Source organism: Coptis chinensis, chromosome 1, assembly GCF_015680905.1.
Source record: "Coptis chinensis isolate HL-2020 chromosome 1, ASM1568090v1, whole genome shotgun sequence".
Lineage (NCBI taxonomy): Eukaryota > Viridiplantae > Streptophyta > Magnoliopsida > Ranunculales > Ranunculaceae > Coptis > Coptis chinensis.
This window is the reverse complement of record NC_141456.1, coordinates 27,643,589-27,652,874: the sequence shown is the minus strand read 5'-3', so window position 1 is coordinate 27,652,874 and position 9,286 is coordinate 27,643,589.

Below are 9,286 nucleotides of genomic sequence, written 5' to 3'. Positions count from 1 at the left end.
AATTATTTGGTGGAAAAAAAAATGGAAGGGTTTTGAATTTGAAGTTAATGTGTAATTAACTAGTCTATGAATCATAAAGGCAAAAAAAGATTTAGGTGACTCATCTCCAAAATTTCACAATTCAATTCAAAATTTTGACATCAATTAAGATTGAAATTCCACAATTCAAACTCATCTTTTTCAATTTATATCACTGATAAGTGCTAAAAAAATATATTTTAATCCTCAATTATATCGCTTGTTAGTCTAATTTACTGGACTTATTATGTTTGTTGATAAGTGCTCAAAAAATATATTTTAACCCTCAATTATACCTCTTGTTTAGCCATCTTATTGAACTAATAATATTTATAAGTTGTGTTTTATGACTTTACAGATGAAAAAGAGATTTTTACTAAATATTAGAGTTAAAGGGGGCAAAAAGGAGCAATTTGGAGCATTAAGGATTATATGGGAGCTCATGGATAATTATGAAGAAGGCCTAAGGTTTTGAAGTTATGAAAAGATAGGACTTGGACCTGTTTTAGAGATTACTTGAAAGCCAAAGGCAAAATGACCCATTACTTGGACCAAAGCCCGCAAAAGAGGAAAGAAAGATGGAGCAAAATAGGAAAACATATTCATGCTTCTGGGATGCATAGATTACTATCCCGTGCGTCCAAACACATGGAACCGACTCAACAGCTCCACATCTTAACACTTTTGGAAACGAAGATGGAATCGGAAGGAGGTCGATATATAATAGGAAATTAGGTCAAAAAGCCTATGTTTTGAGATATTTCTAGAGCTCATTGTAACCCCTATATAAGGAGCACTTCGTTTCTTCCTAGTCTTATGTTCTTCATTTTTTCTTCTTCGTGTTATTCCTTTTTGATGGAAGGGTAATTTTCTCCTTCAAGGGATGAGATGAAGTCGGTGCTTAGGGTTTGGTGATTTTTCTAGTTCATGGTATTCTCCAATCAGGTTAGTTTTTTTATGTTTTTAGTTATTAGTCTTATTGCCCACACCAGGAGATGGAAGTATAGAATAGGGTTTATGTGTTGCAATATTAATATCATGCTAGTGTTATTTACTTTTCTTCTAGTAATATAGTTCTTTAGAGTTAGGGAAATATTCTTTGTGTTACCCTAAAAGGGATAGCTCAGGGAGTAGCTGTCTAGAGAAAGTATTCTTTGTGTTTGCCTTAAGTGGTGATTCATTGAATGACTGCCTAATTAGAAAGTACTCCTTGATGTTGCTCTCGGTAATACATTGAATGGCTGCCTTAAAATGAAAGAATATATTAATAAGTGTTAACGATGTTTCGTCAAAGAAGACATCAACACTCACTTGATTGCATAATTGTAGTCTACTTGTGAGAACAACCATGAAGTATAAGGTCGCAGATCAAAAGTATATGTGGATTCAAATCTCTTGAATTCTCTCTCATAGAATCAATCACTAGTTTAGTTTAGTTTAGTTTAGCTTAGCATTAGTAATTCACAATCTCTACAACCATAGTTTTTAATCCCTCAAACCCCATTTCCAATCTTGTTCTTATTCACAATACAACTTAAAAGTGGAACGATATCCACTCATCATTTACTCATTGAGGGATAATTAGATTTTGATCTCGTGTAGTTTTGGTCAACGACATCCATCATCCATCATCATTCATAATCTTACATACCATTCTCAACTAACAAAACTAAGTGTGTCAAATAGCGTCGCTGCCATTTTAAGTTGTGGTTTGTGGTGGGGTTGGGGATTTGGGTTTTCTTCCTTTTTTTTTAGGGTTTTGGCATTTGGGGGTTTGAGGGGGAGAAAATGTGGGACATATGGTTTGGTCACTTGGTGAGGTGGTGAGGACTAAGGACCCAAAGTATATATGGTAATAAATTGGACTTTTGGTAATTTTATTTAAGTTAATTATTAAATGGAAGGGTTTTGAATTTGAAGTTAATGTGTCATTAACTAGTCTATGAATCACAAAGATAAAAAAAGATTTGGGTGACTCATCTCCAAAATTTCACAATTCAATTCAAAATTTTGACATCAATTAAGATTGAAATTACACAATTCCAACTCAGCTTTAATTTTTCAATCTACACTACTGATAAGTGCTAAAAAAAATTATTTTAACCCTCAATTATATCACTTGTTAATCCAATTTACTAGACTTATTATGCTTGTAAATTAGGTTTTGTGACATTTCAGATGAAAAATGAGAAACTACATGACATCTCTACTACTTATAAGTGGCGTGGGTGAGTGAGCCGATGGAGCTACCTATCGGTTATGCAGTTCTGCTCTTGCATAATTTCGTGACCTGTGTTGTATATATCTGCTTTAACATTTTTTTTTTTTTTTTTGCTTTTTTCATTTATGTGTAGGGTCCATGAAACAGAAATATAGAGTACGAGACAACGAGAGAAACGGCAAGAGGATAAGGGGAGAGAGAAAAAGCATACAAAATGAAAACAATTTATTGCTTTTAATGGGCACATGTAATAAAGTTGTTGGTTATAATAAAACGTGCGAAGCATGTGTACCATTATAGTGACATTTAAAGGGTGAAAATGAGTTATTTGGAGTATTTTAGATTATGTGACTATTGTGGAGATGGCCCAAAGATTATAATACATAATAAAAATAGTCATGCAGCATGGATTAGCGGAAAAAAAGACGTGTGGTCAAGCCTGCTATTTTTAAACATATCAGGTGGGTCTGTTACTTTTAATTGGGTTTTTATGTTATTCAATTTTTATTTTACTTTAACGGGTTGGTAGTTTTTTTTTTTTTTTTTTTTTTTTTTTTTTTTGTTTTTGGGCTTTAGGCCTTAGTCCAATTTTATTTTTATGTTATTACCAAGTGTAACGATTATCACCGCTTGTTTTGGATTTGTAAGAGAAGATAGCACGTGTACACATTTTGGAGAAACCTTTTTGACAATGTTTTGAGTAAAAAACCTTCGGTTATCTTATTCCCCATTTTTTTTTTCTTTTGACGTATTTATCATCTCTTTAATTTAGCACTAAATCTTCATTAAAAAGTGAACTCACCACAATATGAATTAGTGGTCTTCATTTAATCACTTCTGAAACAAAAATTTAAATTAATGATGGAAAAGTTCACTGAAATGAGCTTCAGTGGTTGAACTATTGGAATTTCATTAAGCATGTGGAGCAAACTTGGTTAATCTCTCAAGTTCAATTTTAATATTTAGAGCTTAAAAGTTGTAGTCTTTTATGTTATTTAGATATATATTTTTCTACGATGATTGGTATATGATTGACGATTATTTGTTAACAGTTTGTGCTTTGGATAACAGTGTTTGCAATTAGATAATGGTTTGCATCTCAGAATGAGAAAGTTTTCGAGGTTTGTTTTTGCACTCATAACACTATCTTAGTAGTTGTCCTTGAAGTTTAACATCTTCATCATTTAAACATATGTGGAAATGACTACTCTTACCATTTTTTTTTTATGTTAAATACACAGTGTCACAATTGGATTGCATACTGGATATTTTATTTGTATTTAAATGTAAGTGTATTTATCCTCTTGTTTCCACTCCACTTTGTCTGACCGTATTCCCCGCTTCGCATATATTTTCTATGTTTCTATTTGGTATTTTTTGTTTGTGATGCTGTAAAGAATTATAAGTTTTGAAAAATGTTAGTATCGTACATGAAAATTTGTTGTTGTCTGTAGGTAGTGTCTTATGCAACTAATAAATGTATTACCTTTGTTTTTTGTAGGCTAATTATTTTCATTTCAAGTTCATTCTTTTCTTGTATCTAGAACTTTGTTTCCCTAAAACCAAGAACAATTGAAAATGATAGATGACCGTAAATATTGGGTAAACATTGTTAAATTGAAGCTCACCATTGTTCTTGTTGCTCAATCATTTGCTTTTCAAGAAATCTTTTTTTTTTTTTTTTTTTTTTTTTAGCTCCTTGTAGTTGTAATCTATTATCTCATGCATGTTTAGGTGTCTCATAAATTTTAGAGCTCGCCTTGCTACTTCATTTTTTGATTTATGTTAATTTTTTGAACGAAAACCTGTAAACGTTTTAGCTTTATAGATATCTTCTAATGGATTTACCACCAATCCAACCCAACTGAACTTGATTTTTTCTGTGTAGTGTCCATTTTCAAAATCAAAATCGTAACTTGGTTTTTTCTCTGTGTCAACTTTTTCCATGAAATCTTTGAGAATTTTCTTGAATGATACCTCAATTTCATGGCACGCCTGTCACACAAATTGTCATGGTTGCTTAAATTCATATTTTAGTTTCTTTTGCATCACCATTTTTTAATTTCTTTGTGATTAACTATCAATTTCTCAAATGATTGTTTGTTATGAAACCTAAATTCTTAATCTAATTACAATGTTTTTACTAAGTCTGTTACTAACTTGATCTAGGCATAAAGTGATCGTTAAAGAAATAAAAAATAATAAAATAGAATTGAAATAGTAAGGGAAAAGAGAGGCATAAGAACCACACAGGTAAGTAGAATTATTAACTAATCTAAAAAATATATTTTAAGAACCACACAAGTCATTTAAAAAGATAACTCTCCTAATTCTAAAAACTACTATTTGTTTTCACATTTTCTCTTCATAATGGCCTTTAAATATTCGATCTCTTCCTTAAGACTCTGAATTTATTCTTGCTAAAATTGTATGCACTGATTCTTAAGCATCTCGTTATGTTCTACAATCTCAAGTTTCTCACAATTTTCTTCTAGTTTTTCATAGTTGTAGTCCACCACTTCGAATAATTCTGCACGTCGCAGAAAATCAATTGTTTTTTTAGCGGCTGAATTTTTTGATTCTTCTTGCGTAGTTGTTGATGTTCCTTCAAATTTGTGTGTTTCCCACTCTTCAACGTTAATTGATATTGTACATCTGTACTTATCTTCTCCTAATTTTTTGTTTTGAATTTCTAGGTCGTTGACTTTGAGTTTTTCGGTGTAGCACATTAACATCTCTTTGAATTGTACAGGGATTCGTTTTGGATATAGTATTTTCTGCATCAAGTTACATTGTTTTATGTACTAGTAAACGCCCGTGCTGAAACCGAATGTTCTATTGCATTGCCATAATAGAAAATAAAATAAAAAATAAAACAAATTCTTTCAAATTGGTAAGACTTATCAAGCAACTAAATCTGTACTACCTAAAATATGAAACCCTTTGCATTGCTTTTAAATAATTACAACATTAAAGTTTTACATATGCGAGTTAGATACTTAGTCGCCTTTATCCTTCTTATGTTTTTCCTGAATAAGCATATTAGATCAACGAAAGGAAATTGTTTACAACGATTTGTATCAAAAATGAATAAACCATCTCCAATTGCAATACAAATTTTTCATATGTCGCACATGGCCCTTCCCACTTAGTAAGCCATGCAAGTTGGTTTGCCGAATGTGATCTCACGATTTTGGTGGCTAACTACATACTTAGCAGCTTTATTTGCCGCAAAGTTTGCTTCAGACCAAGTACTTGACAGAAAACACAAGTATAGCAATCTATTACACTTCAACCATTGAGGCTACACGAACCAAGGTAGCTCTGAGAATCCATAAGCCATGACAGTAGCCACATAATCAGATTCCACCCATAGATCTCCTCCACCCATTCCGGCCTGATCCCTCCAAAATATGCCAAATACCCAACCGCATAGCTTGTGTTAAGCTAACACCAATATTTTTGCATATCACCTGAAGTATGCAGGCACATTTACGATCTTTATACAAAACCTACCACGGCTGGATTAGCATTTGATGGCCCATCTGCATTCATTGATTTTGATTATCCTATGTTCCCCTGGTTCCCATTTATTGCCTGGGACGCCATGTCTATCCAGCACCCCAACTTCCTTAACATCATAGCATCAACTGTGTTGTTGACCATACAACCCTTCAAGAGACAGAAAGATGCACCATTCAAAAAATAATTGTAGCAACCCAAGGATGTTCACTGATTGTGTTATGGGCCTTGCACTGCCTAAGTGCCTCTTTAGTGCCATAAAGTTGCTCTTGAAGCCAAAAGATCTCCAAAAATCCCATTCCCACATCTTGTGTGCATTCTTTCATCCTCATAGTAAATGATCAAGTGACTCATCATTCCTGCAACCATATTAGCATTTAGACGTTATTCTGAAGTATCTATTTTCATGCCAAGATCAGTTGCTACATACACATAGCTTGGGATGAATATATCCATTACCACCCACCTTTTTCATGTCAAGAGCATAGCCTTTCACATTTTTGAAGGTGATATGATATAGGCTTGAATTGGTCAGCAAGTAATGAATGCAAGTACTTACTCTTTCTCGTCTCAATATGAAAAATAAAATATTATAAAAGAAATTTAATAAGAAAGACTTAATAGGTTTCCAAAGAATAAATGAAAACGTGAAACTACAAATGGCAATTTCCTTGATACACCCCACCTTGCATATCGAAACACAAAAAGCTCAAAGGAAAATCACAAAAGAAACAGTAAGAAAACTGTACCCTACCCTAAATCTCTAATGGATTATTCTTTAAGTGGGTAATCTGAATGGAAGATAAATTACATACCTGCAGATTTTTAAGGAGGATGATCTTCTTTGACTAATACACAGGTGTGGATCAAAGATGCCAACGTTCATAATTTTTTCTTTGAACAAAATTTCATTTTCTCGAGTGCAGTCCCTAGTAGACGATGACCCAACCAAATAGGCGGGTGATTGTGGTATGCTGCGGTTCTGGTGGCAAATCATAAGTTGTGTTCTTTGGTGGTTTTTCCTTTTTTTCATTTTGACCTTTTGGTTTTCCAGAAAAAATAGTTCAAATTTGATCCTTAAATTCCGTAGGAGTAAATTTTTTTCAATAAACTTTAATTTTAGTCGTGCCAATTAATTTATAATCTTCCTAACATAGTTATTGAAATGAGATTTTAAAATAGCCATGTCATTTTTTTCCTGCTATCAATGTTGCATAATGTTTGGCAACTTGGTATGTTGGAACGAATAAAAAGGATGTAAACACCACCTAACCTTTTATTGTTAAGAAGGGATGGTGTTCTTCTAGTTCACTTTACAAAGAATCTCAATAATCATAAAGTGGTGTAAATGTATTATATTCAATTAGCGATGTGATGGGTGCGTCCAAGAACAAAGAACAATTGGCAGTTTAACTCGCTATCTGTGTTGTTGTCCCAAGAACAAAGAGACAGATAATTTACTATAAAGAATGGTACAATCGTTCCAACAATATTTTCCTTCTTTATTTAGTTGACCATATGCGCTGAAAAGCTTATCCCATATCAACAAACTCACCCCTAAACTATGACGGAGAAGACCATGTACGCAGCACACTAAAATGCAATATATAAAATTATTGGCTTATTGAGAATAGAAGAATGTCAAGTGGAACTTTCTTCTCCTTTGCTAACACTGTTCTGACAACAACTGATAGTGTATTCTACATGGCAGTAACCATAAGAAAAAAAAATGAAGAACCAAATAATGGAATACAGTAGCAACTAACCTAGTAGTTTACCAACTTGGAGCTTGATCACTCATTATCTGCATCCCCAATAGTACCTCCTTGCAAAATGATTGAGGATCGAAGACAAACATAATATAATTACAAAGTAATTAATCAAGATAGATTATTGATTTACTCATAACTTGCAGTAAAAGAAAAGATTAAAACGTAAAATAAGTTTGTGACCTGTCCAAACACATCCAAACATATTTTCTTTACCTTCTTCTCCCCATTAGTGAAGAATACCAACCGCGGCAACAAAGAGTTTAGAGAGCAGTGCAACTAAAATCTATAAAGAGAAGAAGAAAAAGATTAGTTAAAAATGTGTAAAAGAAAAACTTTCGAAAGCTGCAAAGAGCATAGTTTCTTCAAATGATATTCGATTTTTTGTTTACAGTCATCTATGTAAACCACCAATGAAGATGGTAGCGAAATTAAAAGAGAGAAAGGAAACACCCTACAACAGTTCACATCAATTTTTAATCCAAAATCAATCATATCTTTATGTAACATTCATGAAATGCAACATGAAATTCAACCATTGCGCTGCCTTGTAACATTCAACTTAAGGTGAAATTGTCCCTAATCTACAATTCCCACAACTATTCCATGTGTAACCAAAATTTACTGAAGAGGGAAACCTTGAAAAAATTCTAAAAAGTGATCTTTAACACTATTGGTTACTCTATAATTGCATTCTAGTGAATTCGTAAATACAAATTTTAGTCATTGAGAAAACCCGGCCCATAAATATCATAACTGTTTATCAACGTTTTATGTAAACTATTTATCAAATTTTTGATGGCTTCCAAATCCAACCAAAATTTTCACCTTGTGGCTTGCAGCTTGTGCTAACTCCACTAACAAAATATAATAATTCAAATATATGCAAATCACAATCTTATAAGCATATTCTTAAATAGTACGCCTAAAAATAAACTTAAATAACAATACCTTTACATCTAACCTGCACTCCATCAGATATTCTATATGCAGTGATAGTGAAGCTGTAGCAAGCGTATTGAACTAACACAATTTACTAAAATAAGAACTACATATAAGTGCAATAACAAAATGAACTAAGCCCATAATTATAGAAAGTATTGTATATTGCATGAAGAGTATAAATACCTGAGCATCGATCTCCCGATAGCGTAATCGATTGCGAATGCAATGTTGAAGGTAAGATGAAGCCTATGCACATAAGGAGAAAATGAGATTGAGATTAACGTCAAAGAGTTTTAGAAATTATGGAGAAGTTGATTTGATTAAATCCCCAATTGATATAATAAAGAGAATGGAGAATGGACAATTTGCCAACTGATAACATAAAGAGAATGGGAGTGTGCATACTATTTATTTCCTTTCAGTGAGAAGGTGTTAATGATCATCAATAACCATTGAATCAAGAGAATCGAGGATCGCAGAGAGAAGAGAGGTTGTGAGAGAGAAAGCCTTAAGTCAATACTGGAGACTTATGAGCTCATCAACAAAAGTGAAAATTAGAAGTTAGAAGTTTAAAAACGCGCTCAATAATAATAGTTATAAATCTACAATGGCGCATCTGTTAAACCTCAATTTATGGAATAAGTGTTTTTCTCCATTGAATAAGTGTTTTTCTCAATTTATGGAATAAGTGTTTTTACATGTATTTTAATAGTTATAAAGAGTTCTGATTGTCATACTATTGAGGTTAACCCAAAATTGATGAGAGGAAAAAAAAAAAAAATCATAAAGCAGTATGATCAAGCTTTGGTTT